Genomic DNA, 20,572 nt, shown 5'->3' on the forward strand with positions numbered 1-20,572 from the left:
TTCAGGGAACTTGTGAATGGAAAGCTGAAGCCATGGTGTTAGCCTATGCTGTGTCTCATAATTGCACCTTGCAGCACTATGAAAGCTAGAGACCTCCTTAGCCAATGAGAGTACATTAAATGTGTTCCTCTGCACCTCAACGTCTTCTTGCTGTCTGCTCATCTCATATGTGGGTATGGTTGGAAAAGAGTATAAATAGACTCTGTCTGCGTATTGGGTAGTGAAGGAAAATTAGGCAAGAATAGTGTGTGCACGCTTACATACGCTGAAAGCAAGCATTTTATGGTATGTTACGCTGTTTGTTCCATATGCAGACGGTGACGCTGTGTGGGCTGCGCTTGTGTATGAGGCACACCGTGTTTTCACGAAGAAAATATAAAAAAGAAGATCCTTGTAACTGCACGCCGACTGCATTTGCATTGTGGCTTTCGTGTGCTGCTTGCTTTTTTTTCTTCGTGAACTGCCACCGAGCGTTGGAATTATAGTATGATGGTCAAGCACCTTAATACAGCAATCAAACGAAACCGGAATTTACGAAGTTCCCTATCTACCGAACAAATTGTGATTCCCCGGCAAGTGTCCATTCGGTTCAATATTCTCAATAATCCGAAATAGCGAAACGAACGATTACTAAACCTGATTTAACGAAGTTTTTCTGGCAATAATTGAGTAAAAAGAGGTGATTTCTCACTTATTTTCCCGACAATGTTTCACAGCTTGTTGGCAGCATGCCAACAGTAACATTTAGGTGCTGAAGTCACGGCCCTGGTTTTGTTCTGACGGGGCTGCAAGCTGCACCACTGCACAGAACAAAGGACTCGGCAGCCGGTGACGCTTCCCACCATGGCTTTGAATCTGTTTTACCAGATGGCGCTTTCATGCACTAGTGATTTGGGCCACTTTCGCGGACTTTTCAAATGCACAGGAACGGGTTATTGGCAAATGCGATGCCGCGGTAGCTTTTGGGTGCTGCTACGGTACAATTTAAGATTTCGAAGGCCGGTGAAATGCCTTCCTCGATTTTACGAATTTCTCGATTTAATGAAATAATTTATGACTGCTCTTCACTTCATTAAATCGAGTTTTAATTGTAGCTACACAGCTGCCTTTAATTTGAAAGTCATAGATTTTGCTCTCAAACGTGGCAAGCATGTTGCTGGCAGGAAATTCAACACAGACAAGAAGTTAGTTCAACGATGGTGCAACCAAAGGGATGCATTAAAGAACAGAAGCTGCAAAAGGCACACATTCCGAGGCAAGTCATGCAAGTTTCCTAGACTGGAAGAAGAGCTGCTCTGCTATGTGATGGAAGTGTGGAATGCCTACATGTTGACTGCGAGCATGCTGTGTGTGAAGGAATAAGCCTTGGCGCATGTAGACAGCATACCGTGCCAGGACATCAAAGCTAGTTCCGGCTGGGCATGGATATTTTTAAAGAGGAAGGGCCTATCCTTTCGGTCACTCTTTCCTTGATTGGGGTTATTCTTTCCGTGATTGGCCTACATGGGCTACACCCTGAAAATTGGCCCTTGAATCTGGAAAAAGAAGTTCGGCCCTTACACGTGTTTATATGATGTCTTCAGCCTAGTGGTGCCATCTCGTTTTAAGGACTGAAACAATTTTGTCCACAAACCGACATTCTTTAATTTTTAGACCTAGGAGCGGCAAAGTTATCACTTGAAGTTAAAAGTGGAGCAAATTTATCGCTAATGGATTTTGCTGCAGGTGAGATGAGACAAAATGAAGACCTGATGCCCGTATATGACCGGTGAACGTACTGAAAAGCCCCGTAACTGTGTTGAATTCACTAATAGCCCTGTCACACGGGTGCTTTCGATTCTCATTGAACTCTATCTGCATTGAGCATTGAGTTTTTTGAGCACCTCGAAACATCTGGTGCTACAAGGACATTTTCAGTGCTCGTTGAGAAGCTTCCCTCATGTGTGAGGTGGCGCGAGATGTTCCACCGGCAGCCATGACATTGTGATATCCGGCAACACTGTGCAGTAGGGGCAGCGGCAGCCAAATCTGTCCACAAGGCCTCCGCAATGTTCGCGTACACTGCAGCATTTCTTTACTGGCGCAGAAAATCATCTAGACAGTTGCCAGCAGTCGATGAGAGCGGCTGTCTCGTGCTCGCTCCACAGTTTGTGCGCCGACGAACAGGACGACGCCATCTTTGTTTACACTGATGGCGAGGCTTGGAGTGTGGTGTTGAGATTATTTTTAAATATGTTTTCATATAAGCAGGCGTAGTGCCTAAAAATGTTCTGTCTTGCATTTTAATCAGTTACAACAATAACACTTTTGGTTCTGTTTTGTTAAGTAGTGTTTATTTTTATAGATTAGTGACAGCAAGAATGCTTTCGACTGTGCTTGGAAGCTCAAGCACTCTTGAGGAATCGGCATCGAGTCAAGCAGGATAGAGCTCGATTGCGCTTGAAAGTGGCCATGTGACAACCTTCTATCATGGGCATTGACTGAGGATCAAAAGTGCCCGTGTGACGGGTATAAGTGAGGGTCATGCTTTGAAGCATGTAGCCACATTAGAAACGCCTTTTTAGCATGCTCAAGAGTCGCGCATATTAAACTCTGGAAATAGCATACGTAACACGAGCATACATCAAGACGTGATTTGAAGCAACAGTTGGCACGTGCACTTTAGAGCGCATTATCCCATATGTAAATTTTATACTGTCACTACATTGCGCAGCGTCAGAATGTCGCCTCTGCACTCATTGCAGCTTTGGTAGTGCTGCAAGGAACTACCACTGAGATGGAGTAATAAGTGAGTGTTTTGCGTTGTTATCACTGGCAGTTGACGACCACTTGCTAGCATGATGAGTTCGCGCTGTTTCTGTGCTGCCTTTTGAAACCTTTTTCACTGCTTGCTGCATAAATCTTCAGTGCTGCAGTTTGCCGTGTATATAACATTAGAGATTTTTCTAATATGCTCACCGTTTTGTTGCAGATGGAAGACTCATTTCCTTTCTACCTTATCTGGAGGATTGACTCTGCTGCTGCAGCCAGCTTGAGATTATGTTAAACTGTGCACAGGAGTCTGTGCACAGGTTTTTCGCATATTTGTATTGTTGACCTTTGGCCTTTAGTGCTACATTGCTTACAGAATACTGTGCATTTTTAACACCATCATCTTTACCAGCATGAGAGGGTCTGTGTCAGTTCTTGTCTTTCTGCTTTTGTGTTATGTTTGGAATGTAAAAAATGAAGGTTTGTATTTGTGGCACAAGATGGCGCACAATGTGAGCTTGCCTTGCAGCTTCTCAGTACTAGATGCAGTTACAAGGACTTGTCCTTGTTTTTTTTTATGATGGCAGATATTACGCTTTACTTGCAAATGATGTGTTTCATTAACCTGCAGCAGCACTGCAACTTGATGTGGTGGCAAAATTGTGATATGTTTGTTCTTTTTTTTCATGAGCACTGCTTTTTGTACTGTTTCCCCATGTTGAAGGAGCAGTGAATAAAAAATTTACTGCCGAGATTTATGGCTCAAAGGATAGCTATGGCTCTGAAAGTGACCAAAACAACACTCTTTTGAAATAGAAACAGAAATTGCCGCCGCAGTGGTTCAGTGGTTATGGTGCTCGGATTCTGATCCGAAAGACGCAGATTCGATCCCCGCCGCGGCGGTTGCATTTCGATTGAGGCAAAATGCTAGAGGCCCTGTGTGCTGTGCGATATCAGTGCGCATCAAAGAACCCCAGGTGGTCGAAATATCCGGAACCCTCCACTACGGCGTCCCTCATAGCCTGAGTTGCTTTGGGACATGAAACCCCATAAAGCAGAAGTGAAGCAAAACAGAAATTAGGGGATAGTAATTGTTTTAATGAATATTTTTCAAACCGTCACCCTACCTGCCACAAGCTATTTCCAGTACGCACTGCACGAGAATGGACTTGTCTACCATGCTTATAATTTGTTGTGTGGTTTATTTAATTTGGCTTTTTAGTCTGCACGCTTCATAATTTTCTGCCTGCATCTTGTGATTGCATACTGGGAGACTACTTGCCTGATTTAGTCGGATTCAATCAGAAATCCCAGCATCTTCAGCAACAGTGAACCAAAAAAGTAGAATTTCGTTTCTACTCAAGCATCTACTTGATCCTACAAAAACAGACCGAATATTACAAGACCCTACAGAGGATCACTCAAGTTTTCCTGGGCAGCGACGAAGAGTTCATGACCACATTAAAAAATCAGTACGTAACCACCTCCCTGGATATACCCATGCCAGATGGGTATTCAGGGTCAGATAATGCTTACATGGATACAATCTACCGTAGCGGAGGTCAGAGCTGCTCTTAAAGGGACCCAGAAAGGGGCTGTCAATAAAGTTGCGATATGTCTGGGATGTTAAAAGATGGCACTTCATAATTGTCCTCCAGCAAGAATTATTTTAATGCGTTTTGTGGAAGCTGAGTTATATGCAGACAAAATTTGAACTTCCGCATTTTCGCGCCTTTCCCTCTCTCGCACGCCAAAACAGCGGCGCTCCTCCGCCGGCCTCACTCACTCGGCCCCTCCCCTACCTCCGCTGGCTGCGGCGCGCGCGGTGTGCCCACGGCCACGGTAGCGCGTGACGTCTGAAATAATTTGGTGCTGTGAACCAATGATAACCCCCCCCCCTGCTGACATCACTTACACGACATGACGTCATGTGCCAGATTTTCGCGCGAAAGCTCGGCGCCGCGCGACGTTGAGAGGTGCGAAAGCGGGAATTTTTAAAGATTTATTGTAAATTTCCCGGTCGCTTTTGAGGTCTCGTATGCGGCATGGACGCTCGGTGGCCTGTATTCTATATAGTGCAAGCATTTTAAAGCCAAGCTCAAACACCCCTTTCTGTGGCCCTTTAATCAAATTAACACCACCTCGGCAGCCGGGGACGATCGCGTCACCATTAACGTTGCGCAATTTAGAGGACAAATCAGTAGAGGCGCTTACGGACCTCAACAGATACTGGACAGGAGGCAGCATCCCCTACGAATAGAAGCGCGATAAAATTATTTTCATTCCTAAACCGGGGAAAAGTCAAGATTGGGAACCTTCGCCCAATTTCGCTAACGTCATGTCTAGGAAAAGTAATGCAGCACGTCTTAAACAGGCTCCAAATGCACGCCGACGTGGAAGACACGTTTTCCCGTCCATGACTGGGTTTCGTGCAGGTCTCGACTCAGCACATAATGTGGCAGATACAGCAAGATATCACGTAGTGGTGACGGCAGTCGAAGCAGCGATGAAGACGGACGAAAGGGTCTTCTAAAAGAAAACAGTTTAATTGGGCTGACTTGCACCCAAAATGGACTGAATCACTCGGCGGCGGCGAAGCGACAAGCGTGCTCGGCGGTCGTCGAACAGAATGCCCGCCGCTGTCGGCCGTGCTCAATTTAAAGCTGATAGCGAACTAGCGTAGGTCACGGCCTAGGGTTCTGTGGCCGTCGGGGTGCCAAGTGCAACAGGCACTTGGCACCCCGTACCACATCCATCGGAATCGCTGCTTGTGGCTGTGGGGATGATGGCAGTAATCGGCGTAGCTCCTTTCGGACGATTTCGCGGGTAACTTCCCGCAAGCTGTCGCTGGTGGTGGCCGGCGTGTCCGAACGGATTGCACAGGCAGAGGAAGGGCGATTGTACTGCCGAGCTCGGACGTCGAGGGTCTTCTCAATCATGCGGGCTTCTTGCATGAATTCCTAGACTGTTTTTGGCGGCTGGCGGACGAGGCTTGCAAAGAGTTGTTCTTTTACGCCGCGCATTAAAAACTGAACTTTCTTTTCCTCGGTCATCTCGGGATCGGCGCGGCAAAAGAGGCGCTTCATCTCCTCGACGTAACCGTGGAAGGGCTCATTCGGAAGCTGGATCCTGGACTCGAAGAGTCTTTCGGCTTTTTCTTTCCTGACGACACTGGTGAATGCCTTCAATAGTTCTCTCTTGAATAGCTCCCATGTCGTAAGGGACGACTTGTAGTTTTCGTACCACGTGTGTGCGGAGCCATCCAATGAGAAAAACACGTGTCCAATCTTTGCCGCATCATCCCACTTGTTGAATGACGCCACGCGCTCAAATTGGTCCAACCATTCTTCAGTGTCTTCGCCTAGAAATCCATTGAAAGTTGCGGCACCAGCGGCTGCTGCAGTATGATCGGTGTCGACATCTTCGGCGAGGTTGCGGTGCTCGTAGCAGCGTCTTTTCGCTGTCTGGTGCGGTCCGGCAGTTTCCCGAACACGGGCTCCTCTCCCTGGAGACGTCGGCTGGCTCGCTGAGCTGCTGGTTCGTCCTCGGGTGCGAAGCGCTTAGGGCTCCCTTCACGACTTGAAGGGGGCGTCCGGAACATTAGGAACATTTAGGAATTAGGAAGCGAACGTTTGGGGCGCAGGAGAGTTCTGGTGGTCGGGGACTCGAATGTAGCGAGGGTTGAGGGAGGCGTTCTGACGGCAGTGAAGGCAGACAGGCGGGTGCAGGTGGAGGCTCAGTCGGGAAAGTGCATGGTGGATGCAATGGCCAGAGCCCGGGAGGTGGTGGTAGGCAGCATGGATGGCGAACACCTTGTGGTCATCCATGCTGGTCCCAATGATGTACTGCAGGGGAGGAGCCAGAATCTTGAGACGCAGTTGGAGGTGGGGATGCGTAGGCTTAGAGAGGCCTCTGAGAGTGTGCATGTGACCATATGCACAATCCCAGAGGTCCAGAGGCAGGCTCGCGAAACGGAAAGGAGGGTCGTGGAGACTAATCGGGTAATTAGGCTATTGAGTCGACGACTAAGATACGAGGTGATGGAGGTCAACAGGGAAGTGTACGAGGTTAGGCCCCACCCTTTTGCACAGGATGGCATCCACTACGGTGGTGCCACTGTCAAGAAGGTGGGTAGTAGGATAGGTCGCCAGGCAACAGCTTTTTTGGGGGGACCCAGAGCTCTGAAGGAACCAGTGTAGAGAAGGAAGAATTAAGATCAAACGGACAATGGAACCATAGGGGAAGAGAGAGACGCAAGCGCCAGGGCCAAGTTAATTCAGATATAGGTTTCATTAACATGCAAGGTGGCAGGAATAGACTAAAATGGGAGGAAATAGAAGAACAGTTAAGACAGGAGGAATTAATGGTATATGGTTTAGCGGAAACACATCTTAGAGACATGGAGCAACCACCCTGTAACCCAGACTACGCATGGGAATATTGCAATAGAACAGAGGGCAGCAGAAAGGGAGGTGGAATTGGGGCATTCATTCATAAAAGTATGAATTTTCAAAGGGTTAGACTGGGATGCAGGGAACATTTATGGCTAAAAGGAACAGTGGCAGGCAAGCAAACACTCCTTGGCTTTGTATACCTGTGGACAGGGGTTAATGCCAAAGAGGAAAACAGGAAAATGTTAGAATGTATTGCAAGCGGCATTGATGAGCTGGGAGGACAGGGCGAGATAATTATATTAGGCGACATGAATGCACACATAGAAGACCTGGATGGGTACACGGATTCGACAGGAAGCAAGCTGCAGGACATGTGTGACAGGCATGATTTAGTTGTATGCAACAGCACCCAGAAGTGTGAAGGGCTCATAACATGGGAGGCGGGGAGTCTGCACTCGACGATAGATTATGCACTAATGTCACAGACGATGTATAACAGATTAGGGGTAATGAGCATAAATGATGGTTCCTGAAGTCTAGGTAGTGACCACAAGCGTATCAAGTTGAGCTTCAGAAGAAAAAGCAATGTAGGACTGAAGCAAGATAAACAATCAGGGGGAAATGTTTACTCAGAAAAGCAATTGGAAGTAGCAGCCAAACAAATCGAGAAAGTAATTTTTGAGGATAGTGAAACAGAATGGACTTATACCAAATTAACTCGATTACTGGAGCTAGAGCTAGCTAAGGTGCGAGTAAAGCTAAAAGGGAAAAGATGCAAACCCAAGAGTTGGTGGGATGAGGAGGTCAAGAGGGCAATAGAAAAGCGCAAGGAAGCATCCAGGGAACACAGATATTCCAAGAAGAGGGGGGAACCAAAACCCGAAGTAGACAGAAAATGGGATACCTTCATAAAGTGTCGAAGGGACGCATCCTATTTGATTAATGAGAAAATTAGAAGAAAGGGTGCCCAATGGATGTCAAAAGTAAATAAAAAGGATAGAAAAGCAGCCCAAAAATTCTGGAAACATCTAAATGCAATGAGTAATAAAACTAGGCTAGAACAAAGGTTTATTGTTACAGATGAGGGTATTCGACTAGAAGGGGATGAAGCAATAAAACACATAGGAACAAGGATGACGGAAAAATTTTCAGCAAAGCACGTGGTACATAATTTATCGAAGGAGGATAGACCGGTCACAGCAATAGGTTCACTTGAGCAAGGAGAGTGGGAAAGGGCAGAGAAGAAGGTTCCTAGTGGCACATCAACAGGACCAGATGGTATCCCGATTATGTTGATAAAGAAGTTAGGACCAAAATCCAAGCAAACATTAATACAGGTAGTGAACAAAATGATAGTGGATGAGAAAGTTCCCGATGAATGGCGATTAAGTAGAATGAACATGATATATAAGGGAAAGGGGGACAAAACAGACGTAAGTAACTATCGCCCCATAACAGTGACATCTGTGGTTTACAGGGTGGTGATGCAAATTATAAAGGATAGACTGCAGGCTTGGGTGGAGAACGAGGGGGTGTTAGGGGAACTACAGAATGGGTTCCGGAAACAAAGGAGGTTGGAGGACAATGTATTTTCAGTGACACAGTGTATAGAAATTGCGGAAAAGGAACATAGGCCCTTATTGCTAGCATTTCTGGATATTAGGGGAGCCTATGACAACGTTACTCAGGAGCATTTGTGGGACATATTGGGCACATTGGATGTGGAAAATGGAGTAATTAATCTTTTAAAAGATATATATAGAGGTAACAGAGTGCTCATAAAATGGGGAAAAAATGTATCAGGGCCTGTAGAGAAACAGCGGGGGCTTAGACAAGGATGTCCTCTGTCCCCTTTGTTGTTCATGTTGTACCTGCAAGGTTTGGAGACCAAGCTAGAGGGGAGCGGACTAGGCTTCAACCTATCTTTTTTCAAGCAAGGGGAATTGATTAAACAGACATTACCGGGACTAATATATGCGGACGATATAGTGATAATGGCTGACAACAAGAAAGACCTGCAGAAGTTGTTAGACATATGCAGTACAGAGGGAGATAGATTAGGCTTCAAGTATAGTAAGGAAAAATCTGCAGTCATGATATTTAATGAAGAGGGCGGCGAGCATAGAATACAGGAGTTCGTGCTAAATGTAGCGAATGAGTACAAGTATCTTGGGGTGTGGATAAATAACAGTGTTGAGTATCTCACAGAGCATGAAAAATATGTAATGAATAAAGCTAGTAGGAATGCAGCTGTCATGAAAAATAGGGCACTGTGGAATTACAATAGGTATGAGGTGGTAAGAGGGATCTGGAAAGGGGTGATGGTCCCTAGCCTGACCTTCGGGAATGCGGTACTGTGTATGAGGCCAGATGTTCAAGCAAGGCTGGAAATTAGGCAACGGGGAGTAGGGAGGTTAGCTTTGGGAGCACATGGCAATACACCAAATCAGGGGGTACAGGGTGATATGGGATGGGCGTCTTTCGAGAGCAGAGAGGCTAGCAGTAAGATAGCATTTGAGGAACGATTGAGAAGGATGGAGGAAAAGCGGTGGGCTAGGAAAGTTTTCAGATACCTGTATATAAAGAATGTTGACACGAAATGGCGAAAGCGAACTAGAAAATTGACAAGCAAATATCTGGACAGCAGTAAGGGGGCAAATCAGCAATTATTGGTTAAGAAAAAGGTTAAAGGAACAGAGAGAGCTTTGTGGAAAACAGGGATGCTGACGAAATCGGCACTGGAAACATACCGGACCTTTAAACAGGAAATTGTCAAAGAAAATACCTATGACAATTGTAGGGGAAGTTCTTTGTTGTTTGAGGCCAGGACTGGAGTTTTGCGGACTAAGACGTATAGAGTCAGGTACCAGGAGATAGACACTTTGTGCATTGCGTGCGGAGACGAGGAGGAAACAGCTGAACACTTGATACTTTTCTGTAAAGGGCTTCACCCTACAGTGGAAGGCAGCGGGGCTGACTTACCCAAGGCATTGGGGTTTAGGGATAGTGAAGGGAAAGTGGATTTTAAGAGGTTAGAAGTAACCAAGCGAAGGTTATCTGATTGGTGGCTAAAAGCAAGACAGGAGTAAAATTTCACAAGACATGGCTAGGTGGCTTGAGCCACCACCCGATGTAAAGGGTTCAGCCGTATCCATCCATCCATCCATCCATCCATCCATCCATCCATCCATCCATCCATCCATCCATCCATCCATCCATCCAGCTACCCCGCACCTCCACCAGATGTCACGTAGTGGTGACGGCAGTCGAAGCAGCGATGAAGACGGACGTAAGGGTCTTCTAAAAGAAAACTTTATTGGGCTGACTTGCACCCAAAATGGACTGAATCACTAGGCGGCGAAGCGACAAGCGTGCTCGGCGGTCGTCGAACAGAATGCCCGCCGCTGTCGGCCGTGTTCAATTTAAAGGTGATAGCGAACTTTCGAGATAAAGCGTGCAAAGTTACTAGAACATTCCGGAACAACGTAGAATCAGCTCTGCCTGGCTGCGATCAATCGAGATAAATCTAGTCGAGTCTTGCGTCGCAAACAAAGCGATAAAGTGGTGTGGCGGCAGATTTGAAAAAAGAACAAACACTGCAAATATTCGCGGCAATATTCTAGATCCACATCGCATAAGAGCCACTCGTACCATCCTGGGACTCGATGTAAGGCCTCTGACGATGTGTTACACGCTTCCATCCTCTCTCACCTGTCACTGGTGAACGCAGGCAAAGGAACATACGACTACATCACCTTTCTTAACGAGCGCACGGCTACGCTGCATTTCAGGGACAGATATAGCGACAAAATGGCACCAGAGGAACCCCGCAAGGCGCTGCACTTTCACCTTTTCTCTTCAGCATTACTATGAGTGGCCTCCCGCATCTGTTACATGCTATCCCACATATACATAATTCTATATACGCCGGCTACATCACCATATGGACCAACTGCGGATCCGATGGAGAGATTGCAGTCATTACAACGAGCTATCGACACGGTACACTGTTTTGTGCAGGGAAACGGCATTGCATGTGACCGGCTAAATCGGAACTCTTAGTTGTCAGGAACAAACAAGCCTCACAGGCAGCACCCGACCCTCGGGAACCCATTGACTTGCACATTGCCAACCATCCAATACCCCCGGTAGCCACGATCAGGGTTCTTGGCATGGTTATTCAGAATAATACAACACGGAAGCGATCCGCCGTCTACGCGTAGCGGCGCACCAGATAGGTGGGCTGGTGAGGCGCATTGCCACCGGTCGCATGGACAACAGAGAAGCCGACCTATGCAGGGTCATGCAGTCATTCATAAGTCGAATCACATATGCCTGCCCGTACTATCATCTGTGTCGCAGGGACGAAGAGGCACTTAGTAGCATCATTAGAACAGCATACAAGGGGGCCCTTGGCCTGCTGGCATATGCCAAATCCGATCGACTGCTGCAGTTTGGAATTTTTACCACGCTCGCTGAGCTAATCGAAGCCCGTAAGACGGCACAAGTGACCCGCTTGTCGCGCACTGTTGCGGGGCGCGTAATTCTCTACAAACTCCACATCCACCCCCTTGAGGAGGTATGTGCAACATCACATCAGTCGACATTACTAGTAGGCTTGTTGTTAAACCAGTAACCAAGTGCATGCTGCCAGGCAGACACGACGCCCGCAGGAAAGCAAGAACGCAGGCCCTTGAGAAACAGTACCAGAACGAACCACGAGCAGTGTACGTGCATGCAGCTCAATTGACCCATCAAAGGCGGAACATGCGTGGCATGTATGGCCACTCTAAAGTCAGCCCTCGTTAACGCCACAACCTTTCACGCTAGCTCTATACACGAGGCAGAGGAAGTAGCTCAGCAACAAAAAATTCGGTATGCACCGGGACACTCTGCCCTTCCTTTATAAGATCTACAACCGTTGTCTGTTTCGAGAGTGATATATTTGCTCAAGAAATGATTCCCCAAAACAAATGTTGGTGCGTATGTGTAGCGCTAACTTTTTGGGATAACCTGAGCTATTTATGTTAATTGCTGTGGCAGCCGCTAGATGGCAGTACATGTAAAAAATACGTCACTAGTCTGCGCATTCTACTGTGAGTGAATGTGGAGAGATGGACGTCCACCTCGAACAGCGTGCAAACATAATCTGTGTGAAGCTTGGAAAGAGAGCCACACAGACGTATGAGCTCCTTCGTGACGCTTATGGTAACGAGTCATCGCAGGCGCGAGTTTTCGAGTGGCACAAGAGGTTCGTTTCGGGGAGAACATCGGTGGAAGACGACACAAGGCGGGGGCGCCCTTCAATCTCACGGAAGGAAAACAACATGGCTTGGAAATGTACAGCAAGACCGCACCATTACAGTCCACATGCTATCAGATGCTCTCGACATTAGTAAGACAACATGCCACAAAATGTTGCGTGAGAACTTGGGGAAACGAAAGCTGAATGCCAGACTTGTGCCGCACTTCCTCACACAGGACCAGGAGCACACGCGGGCATCAGTGAGTGCTGATTTTCTCTCCGATGCAGAGGAGAATGCTGCATTTGTCGACGCATCATTGCTGAAGACGAAACATGGTGTTTTCAATAAGATCCTCAAACAAAGAGCTAGAGCGCCGAATGGCGGTCCACAAGCTCTCCGGCGTCGAGAAAGGTGCGGCGTAAAGACCAAAACAAAGACGATGCTGATAGTATTTTTCGATGCCAGAGGTGTCATACACCACGAGTTCGTCCCACAAGGGCAGACGGTGAATCAGGAGTTTTATATCTGTGTGCTACAACACATGCGTGATGCACTGCGACGCCGTCGCCCTGACTTATGGGCATCTGGACAATGAAGCCTCTCCACGATAAGGCAAGGCCGCACACTGCTCTCAGCGTGACAAAATTTCTCGCCAAGCACAGCATTACGGTACTTCCCCATCCACCATACTCGCCTGACCTCTCCCGATGCGATTTTTCCTGTTTCCTCGTGCGAAGAGAGCCCTAAAAGGTCGCTGGATGGGGAGCGTGGAGGCCATTCAAGACGCCACGACAAAGGAGCTGACATCCCTGCCAAAACAAGCGTTTTCCAACTGTTTCCAAGACCAAGAAGCGTTGGAAGCTGTGTATAGACTGCAAGGTAGATTATTTTTTCATCATCATCATCATTTTATTTTATAAAACCAATAAATCAAAACTTGATTGGACCCATAGCCAGCTCGGCTAGTGAAAGGTCCAAATACATAATATTCACTAAAGAATGGCAGACATTCAAAATACATGTACAAAAGGACGTGAGATGCTACAATAGCGGCATTGCAAATATGTTAAGCACATACATATTCTGAAAAACAACAAAAAATAGGTTTATGAATGTACAAAACCAAACACAAGCGCATTCAGTCCCACAGTTCTGGGCAGACAAGAAAAATGTTTTTCAATAAGGCCGAAAAATTATGTTTGAGTTTGATGTCATCGGGAATCTCATTACATATCTAGGCAGCATTGTACTCTAATAACCTTTGACCGTAAGTGTTATGACAAGGCGGTAGGTTAAATCTATTATTAGTGGCGGCTCTTGTTTGTCTCAGCGGCGATCTAAACAGTCTAAGGAATTGGATCATTAGTTCTTATTACTGTGTTTATTATTTGAGCTATCTTTAGTTTGTATGCAACCGATACCGGTAATATTCGCAGTTCTTGAAAGAGTGGTCGGCTAGGGTCAATTGTCTTTGCGAAGGTTATAGTACGAACAGCACGCTTCTGCAGGCGTAAGATTGATTCTAAATACGTTTTATAGGTACCGCCCCATGCCTCTAGGCAGTAACATAAATGGCTATGGACAAACGCGAAGTACAATGTGCGTAAAATCGGTGCACGAAAACGTGTCCTCGCCCTTAATAAAATATGACAGCCATAAGCTAATTTAGAGCAAACATTTTTAATTTGCTGCTTCCAATGCATGTCCGATTCAAAGACTACACCCAAGTACTTGGGAGACATTAAGCAAATACGTACCGTTTAAGGTTAGAAATAAGCATCATTTGGTCAGTTGGCTTTTTTTTTCGTCATGTCTTTTTGTTGTTTCATATTTCATTCATTTTGTACTTGCTGTGTCATGCCTTGTTGTATTGCTTTTTTTTCTCTTCCTCGTTTTTTTTCTGGCCTATTCTTCTGTTATGTATCCTCATCCCCCCTGCAATAATGCCTTCGGGCACTGCAGGTATTTCCAACAAATAAATAAATAAATAAATAAATAAATAAGTTATCACAGCTAATATTATTTTTCTTGAGTGAAATAAAGTATACTTTGTTTTCTCAGTGTTAAGTGCGAGGCGATTGTTTACGAACCACTGGGAAAGACCAAGTTCCTCGTTAATTTTGCCCTCCAGATCCTCTAATGTATCTCCTGTAAAATATAGCACAGTGTCATCAGCGTATATAACAGCTTCAGAATAGTTCAGAAACAGTGGAAAGTCATTGATGTATAACGAAAAAAGGAGGGGTCCGAGTACAGAGCCCTGCGGCACGCCAAGTGTGATTTTTTGAGGAGCGGAGATATAGTTTCTGGTAACAATGCATTGCTCTAGACAAGAAAAGTAACTTTTGATTAAGTCAAATTTTCCCCCTTAAACCATAAGTCTCTATTTTCTGTAGTAATATCGAATGGTCAACCGTGTCAAAGGCTTTTATGCATAAGTAAACAACTACGGTCAGTTTGTTGCTATGTAATGCGGTGTTTATCAGCTGTGTAAGGACCAGAACTGCCGAGGAAGTGGATCTTTGGGGTCGGAAGCCGTGCTGATTTGGACAGAGGACATTAGGACAGAGGACATCGAAGGGTGCTGCAGAAATGATTTCAATGTTAAACGCTTTTTAAACGGACTCAGTCTCGGAACTTTACGAACAAAGGTTGTATATACGGCGAATACTTGAATTCGGCTCCGTTCACTTTTCTAGGTGCCCAAGGTACAAGCTTGAACCCGTGTTTGTTGTGGAACGACACGCTCTGCGCCTTTGCTTCGGTCTGCCTAAAACAGTGGGTTATGGTGTGCTGTACTTAGAGGCGCGGATACCTGGGGCCGAATTCACGAGAGTTCGCTTTGGAACGCGTTCACTTTGCCGTGACGTCAATTTGACGTAGGCATCAGGGGGACAAGGATGGGACAAACACTGCGGGAGGAAGAGGGGGCAGGCAAAAGCCAATCGGCTTTGTTGGGCGGTCCCATCTCGGTTGCTTGTATTTTTAAGGGGCCATATGCTAACTTCAGTGCGTTTTTAACACCTCATGCCGACATGCACGATTGCCTGAGGGGCGGCCAAAATCGTCCGGCTCACAGACGACTGCGGGAGCCGTATAGTTGCCTCGTTGCCAACTGCCGCCTGGAAGCCCCCGGTAGCGAGGAACCGTAGCGCGCAGAGTATTTTGCACTCTGTTGTGAGCGCACTTTTCCTCGTTGGTCCAAGGTGGGGGTTTTAGTTCTTCGCATCTTCGCATAGTCGGCGTACAAGTTCCTTCGACAGCCTGAAATGCCTTCGCAAGGCATCGTCACGCATGTCGAAAGAATTGTCATGCACGCGCGACCTCCGATGCCACCGATAACATTCGCTGAGCACCGCTAACAACAGCGGGGCGATGGGAGGTACCAACATGTTTCTTCTCGCGCCGAAGCGAACACCACTTTCAGAGTTCCACACACACCGACCGAACGCGTTCGCTTTCACTTGATTGACATGTCTCGTGGCGTAAACAAAATCCGCTGTCCCGCCTCCGTGAAGTGATGTCACTGACAGCGGTGATGACACGGCCAACGGAGTGAGCTGGCGAACGCGTTCCAAAGCGAACTCTTTTCGTGGATTCGGCCCCTGATCAAAATTCGCGGTTTCACCTTGTCGCTGTGCGACGTTTTTAAGATTTCGGAGTCTGTAACTGGATTGGCTAACGCCATATTTGCAACTAACCCAACTTTCTTCGTTGGTACTATTTGGCCTAGGTATAAGCTCCCTCAGGTTGTGTTCATTAATTCCCTGCTGTCAAAAATTTATGTATCAAACAACTCTTCAGTACAAGCATAGAATACAAGCATAAAGCATTGCAGGACAATGGTACAAGTTAAATAACTGTAGTGTCCTTTGACGACACCTTCTCAGGGAATGCTAAGAATTTGTTTGCCAATGTATTAAATGGGCTTATAGAGGAGTATCGAGATAATCTTCCGAACAATATTGCCATTTTTACAGACGCCTCCCAGGAAAATGAAAAGGCAGCCATTGTCATTTACTCAAGGGCTCTTAATTGAAGTTATTCATTTCGGGCCCCTGACTATACCTTATTTTTGTCGCTGAATTTCTGGCCATTGAGTTGGCCGCAATAAGGATTCCCTGCAGTGTCTTTCAGGTTATTAAACCTTCAGACAGCCTTTCCGTCTTGCCGGCGCTCGAAAAATCGAGGGATACTCCTATGAGCCATTTCCTTCAATTTTTTATTACACCGCATACTATAGAAGTACGCTTTCACGGGGTCCCTGGGCATTGTGGCATTGCTTCTATTGAAGGGCTGATTTTTTTAGCAAAGTCTCTTTGACGACCTATTGTCCCGTTCGTCCCAAATGCTTTCTATTGAGCCCTGCGTGGTGGCTGTGGTCAGTGCACTCGGCTACTGAGCCGGAGTACCCAGGTTCGAACCCGACCGCGGCGGCCGCGTTTCGATGGAGGCGAAACGCAAAGGCACCTGATGTGCTGTGCGATGTCAATGGTGGTGGTGAAAACTTTAATTGACACAGGGGAGTTTAGGACTCGCAGACCGATCCTTGGGCCCCGCACGGCCCTACTCACTCTAACGTTCGTGCCCCGGAGGCTCATGGCGATGGCTTGCTTGGCCGGGTCCTCGGAGCTCAGTAGGGTCTCCCAAGCCCCCCATGTGGTAAGGTGCTCCAGGCCCCGCGGGGGAGGACCAGCCGGATAGATGAAAATGATATGGTCGAGAGTGCACGGCAATGGGGTGGTGGCAGAGGGTACAGGAGGGGTTTGTGTGGAGTTGGTGATAGCGAGAGCGTATATAAGGGAAGGGCAACGTGCGTTCTTGGAGCCGCCTCCAAAGTTTCTGGTGATAATTGTCGAGGGAGGGATGGGGGGGGGGGGTACAGCCGACGCTCGGCTTTACAGGCCTGCGTCAGTTCACTGAATGAATGCATGCGCTTCCGTTAGAACCCTAGATCGGAGGCCGCCGGTGCCCGGTTGAGAGAACCTCGGGCTAAAGCGTTGGCAGCCTCATTTCCGGGATTTCCGGAGTGGGCAGGCACCCATATGAGCTCCATGTGGCCGGGCGGGTGTGCGGCGAGGGAGTTCAGTATGCGAAATGCAGGGACGTGCACTATCCCGCGAGCAAAATTTAGTATGACAGTTTTAGAGTCCGATAGTATATACCGGGCCTCCGAGCGCGTGATGGCTAGGGCAATGGCGGCCTCTTCAGCTCCTCCGAAGTGGCAGTGGGGGATATGTGAAGGGTGGCAATCGGTTGTAGGGAGGGGTTCGTGATGGCTACAACCGCGTCCTCGCTTGTGCATGCGGCATCCACCCACACGGCATACGGTTCCGTGCCATTGTGTTTGTGGAGCGCCCGTGCGCGAGCTCTGCGGCGGTGTTCGTGGTAGGTGGGGTGCATGTTTTTGGGGAGAGGTTTAATAAGTTGTTCGCGGTGAATGTGGTGGGGGACCTGGAGCTGTGTGGGATCCGTGGCTGGTATGCTGATACCGATCGTGTGTAGGATGTGTCTGCCGGTGGGTGTTCTCGCGAGATGTGTATTGTGTCTGTCGGTGGGCCTCGATAAGCTCCCCTATCGTGTTGTGTAGGCCTAGTTGGAGGAGTTCTTCGGTTGAAGTATATTTAGGAGTAGGTACAGTGCACTCTTCAATGCTTTTCGGATCATAGCATCCAGAGTGGATATTTCTCTGCCCTGGAGTTTCAGGTAGGGGAGCGTGAAGAGAAAGCGGCTGAGGACGAAGGCATGAATGAGACGACATAGGTCATGCTCCTTCATGTCCGGGTGGTGTCCAGAAACTCGGCGGATGAGGTCGGATATCGACGCCGCCGTCTGCTTGATTTTCTGGATGGTCAGAGAGCTTTTCCCGTTGTTCTGGATGTAGAGGCCCAGTACCCGGAGAGTGTGCACCTCCATAATAATTGTTTTTTTGGGAAAGGAAATGGCGCAGTATCTGTCTCATATATCTTTGGACACCTGAACCGCGCCGTAAGGGAAGGGATAAAGGAGGGAGTGAAAGAAAGAAGAATAGGTGCCGTAGTGGAGGGCTCCGGAATAATTTCGACCACCTGGGGATCTTTAACGTGCACTGACATCGCACAGCACACGGGCGCCTTAGCGTTTTTCCTCCATAAAAACGCAGCCGCCACGGTCGGGTTCGAACCCGGGAACTCCAGATCAGTAGTCGAGCGCCCTAACCACTGAGCCACCGCGGCGGGGCATGCACCTCCGGGTGTTTCGGTTTTCCAGTGTCACGGTTATGGGTTATGGGGCTGTGGGGCAGTTTCCGGTTGTGGGGCGGAGATGAGGAGAGTCCGATACTCCGCGCATGTGTTTCGGTGAAGGTAGCTGCCGACTGCAGAGTATTCTCTATGTCTCCATCGCTGCCATGGGTGGTACATAGTGTGATATCATCAGCATAGAGTGTATGCCGAAGGTGAGGGATGGTTTGTAGTTTGCGGGCAAGGGGGATGAGAGTGACATTGAAGACAAAAGGGGAGAGGACAGATCCCTGGGGGGTGCCAACCCCATTAAGGGTGTATGGGCGGAATGCGTTGGGACTGAAGTTAATTTCGGTCATGAGGTTAGTAAGGAATGCTTGAATATAGGTGCACATACGCTCACCTATGTTCAAGGGGGAGAGCGCCGGCATGATCGCTTGATGGTCTAGGCGATCAAAGGCCTTGGAGAGATCCAAGGCGAGGACAGCGTTTGTGTGGCCCGGTATGAGATTTCAAATATATCCTGTGTGATCTGGAGCATGGCGCCCTGTGCAGACAGGTGGAGACAGAAGCCCACTATGCTCTGCGGGAGAGGTCTTGCGCTGCCATGTGTTGGGTGAGTCGGGCGAGTGCGACATGCTCGAAAAGCTTGCCCAGGCATGAGGTTAGTGAGATGGGACGAAGATTTACAGGTGTAAGGGGCTTGGGTATGAATAAGATTTTGGCGTGACGCCAGGATAGCGGAACGGTATCCTCCTGCCAGTATGTGTTGAAGTACCCCGTGAGCCGGGCGATCGACTGATCGTCCTAATTGCGGAGCATGCCATTGAAGATGTATACGGTCAACTCTTGCGGTGGAGTTAGAGCAAAGAGTCAGGAGGAACGCTCTGACTTCAGCTTCCGTGAACTCCGCGTCGAGATTGGCATTCGGGGTGCCTGCATAGGGGGCTAGGGGTTTGAGGTACCGGCAGTTGTATGTGTGTTCCTAAGTATACCGATGAGTGCGTCGGGAGAAAGGTCGGTCCTGTGTATAAGGCGTGTGACGTGGTGTTGTGTGGCTGTTTTGGATTGCGTGGGGTCAATTAAGTGACGGAGGATTTGCTGACTGTGTTTGGAGGACAGATCAATTGCCAGCCATACTATCGCAAATCTGTCCCCAGTTGGATCAGCAGAGCTCCTCAGACTGCTCAGTAATTTGTGTTTGCAGTGCGGCTAGCCTCTTTTTAAGGGTCTGATTAAGCCTGTGCCCTTTCCTGCGCTATAGGCTGCTGTGGTGGACCTCCCATAGGTGGGCCAGGCGAGGGTCGAGGGTGGGCGTGTCTGGTGTTGTGGCAATGGTTCGAGTGTGTGTGGAGATATCGTTCACGAGTGATGCCACCCACTGGTCGATGTCTCTATGGGAGTGTCAGGAAGGGCCGCCCGTGCGGCGCGGACCGCATCCCAGTTGGCGAGTTTGTGTATTAGGTGATGGTTCTTTGTACGGTACTGTAATGTAGAGTATGTAATGATTGCTCCCTAACGTGTGATGTGTTGTGTTCCACGCAATACCCGCAAGGTTGCGGCTTGGTGTCAAGTCCGGGCTGGTATCCGCGCTGACGCTGTTGCCAATTCTCGCGGGGGTGTTAAAGTGGTTGTGTATTGTGAGGCGGAGCTCTTGCACCAAGGACCAGAGTCGCCGGCCTCCTCCCGTGGTTGTGCAGTAGCCCCAGTCAGTATGTTGACTTTTCAAGTCCCGTCCGATAATCAATGGATGCTTGCCTGCAACACGATGGAGATCTCGCAGTAGCGTTTCCAATGAAGCCATCGGATGAGAAAGTGGGTGGCATATATTTGCAATAAAAATGGATGGTGTGGAGTGCACGTTAAAGATCCCCAGGTGGTTGAAATTATTCCGGAGCCCTCCACTACGGCGCCTATTTTCTTTTTCTTATTTCACTCCCACCTTCCCCCTTCCCTTACG

At 48.0% G+C, this 20,572-nt stretch overlaps 1 protein-coding gene across 1 annotated transcript in view; it reads left to right on the top strand.

Annotated features, from left to right (window-relative positions):
* LOC144115953 (transcriptional adapter 1-like) overlaps positions 1-3,505 on the top strand; it is a 73,366-nt gene extending 69,861 nt beyond the window's left edge. Inside the window, exon 10 of the mRNA XM_077650589.1 lies at positions 2,972-3,505. The gene's annotated coding sequence lies outside the window, so the exon portion shown is untranslated. The remainder of the gene's footprint in view (positions 1-2,971) is intronic.
* Positions 3,506-20,572: the final 17,067 nt, after the last annotated feature.

This window comes from Amblyomma americanum, chromosome 1 (assembly GCF_052857255.1).
Source record: "Amblyomma americanum isolate KBUSLIRL-KWMA chromosome 1, ASM5285725v1, whole genome shotgun sequence".
NCBI lineage: Eukaryota > Metazoa > Arthropoda > Arachnida > Ixodida > Ixodidae > Amblyomma > Amblyomma americanum.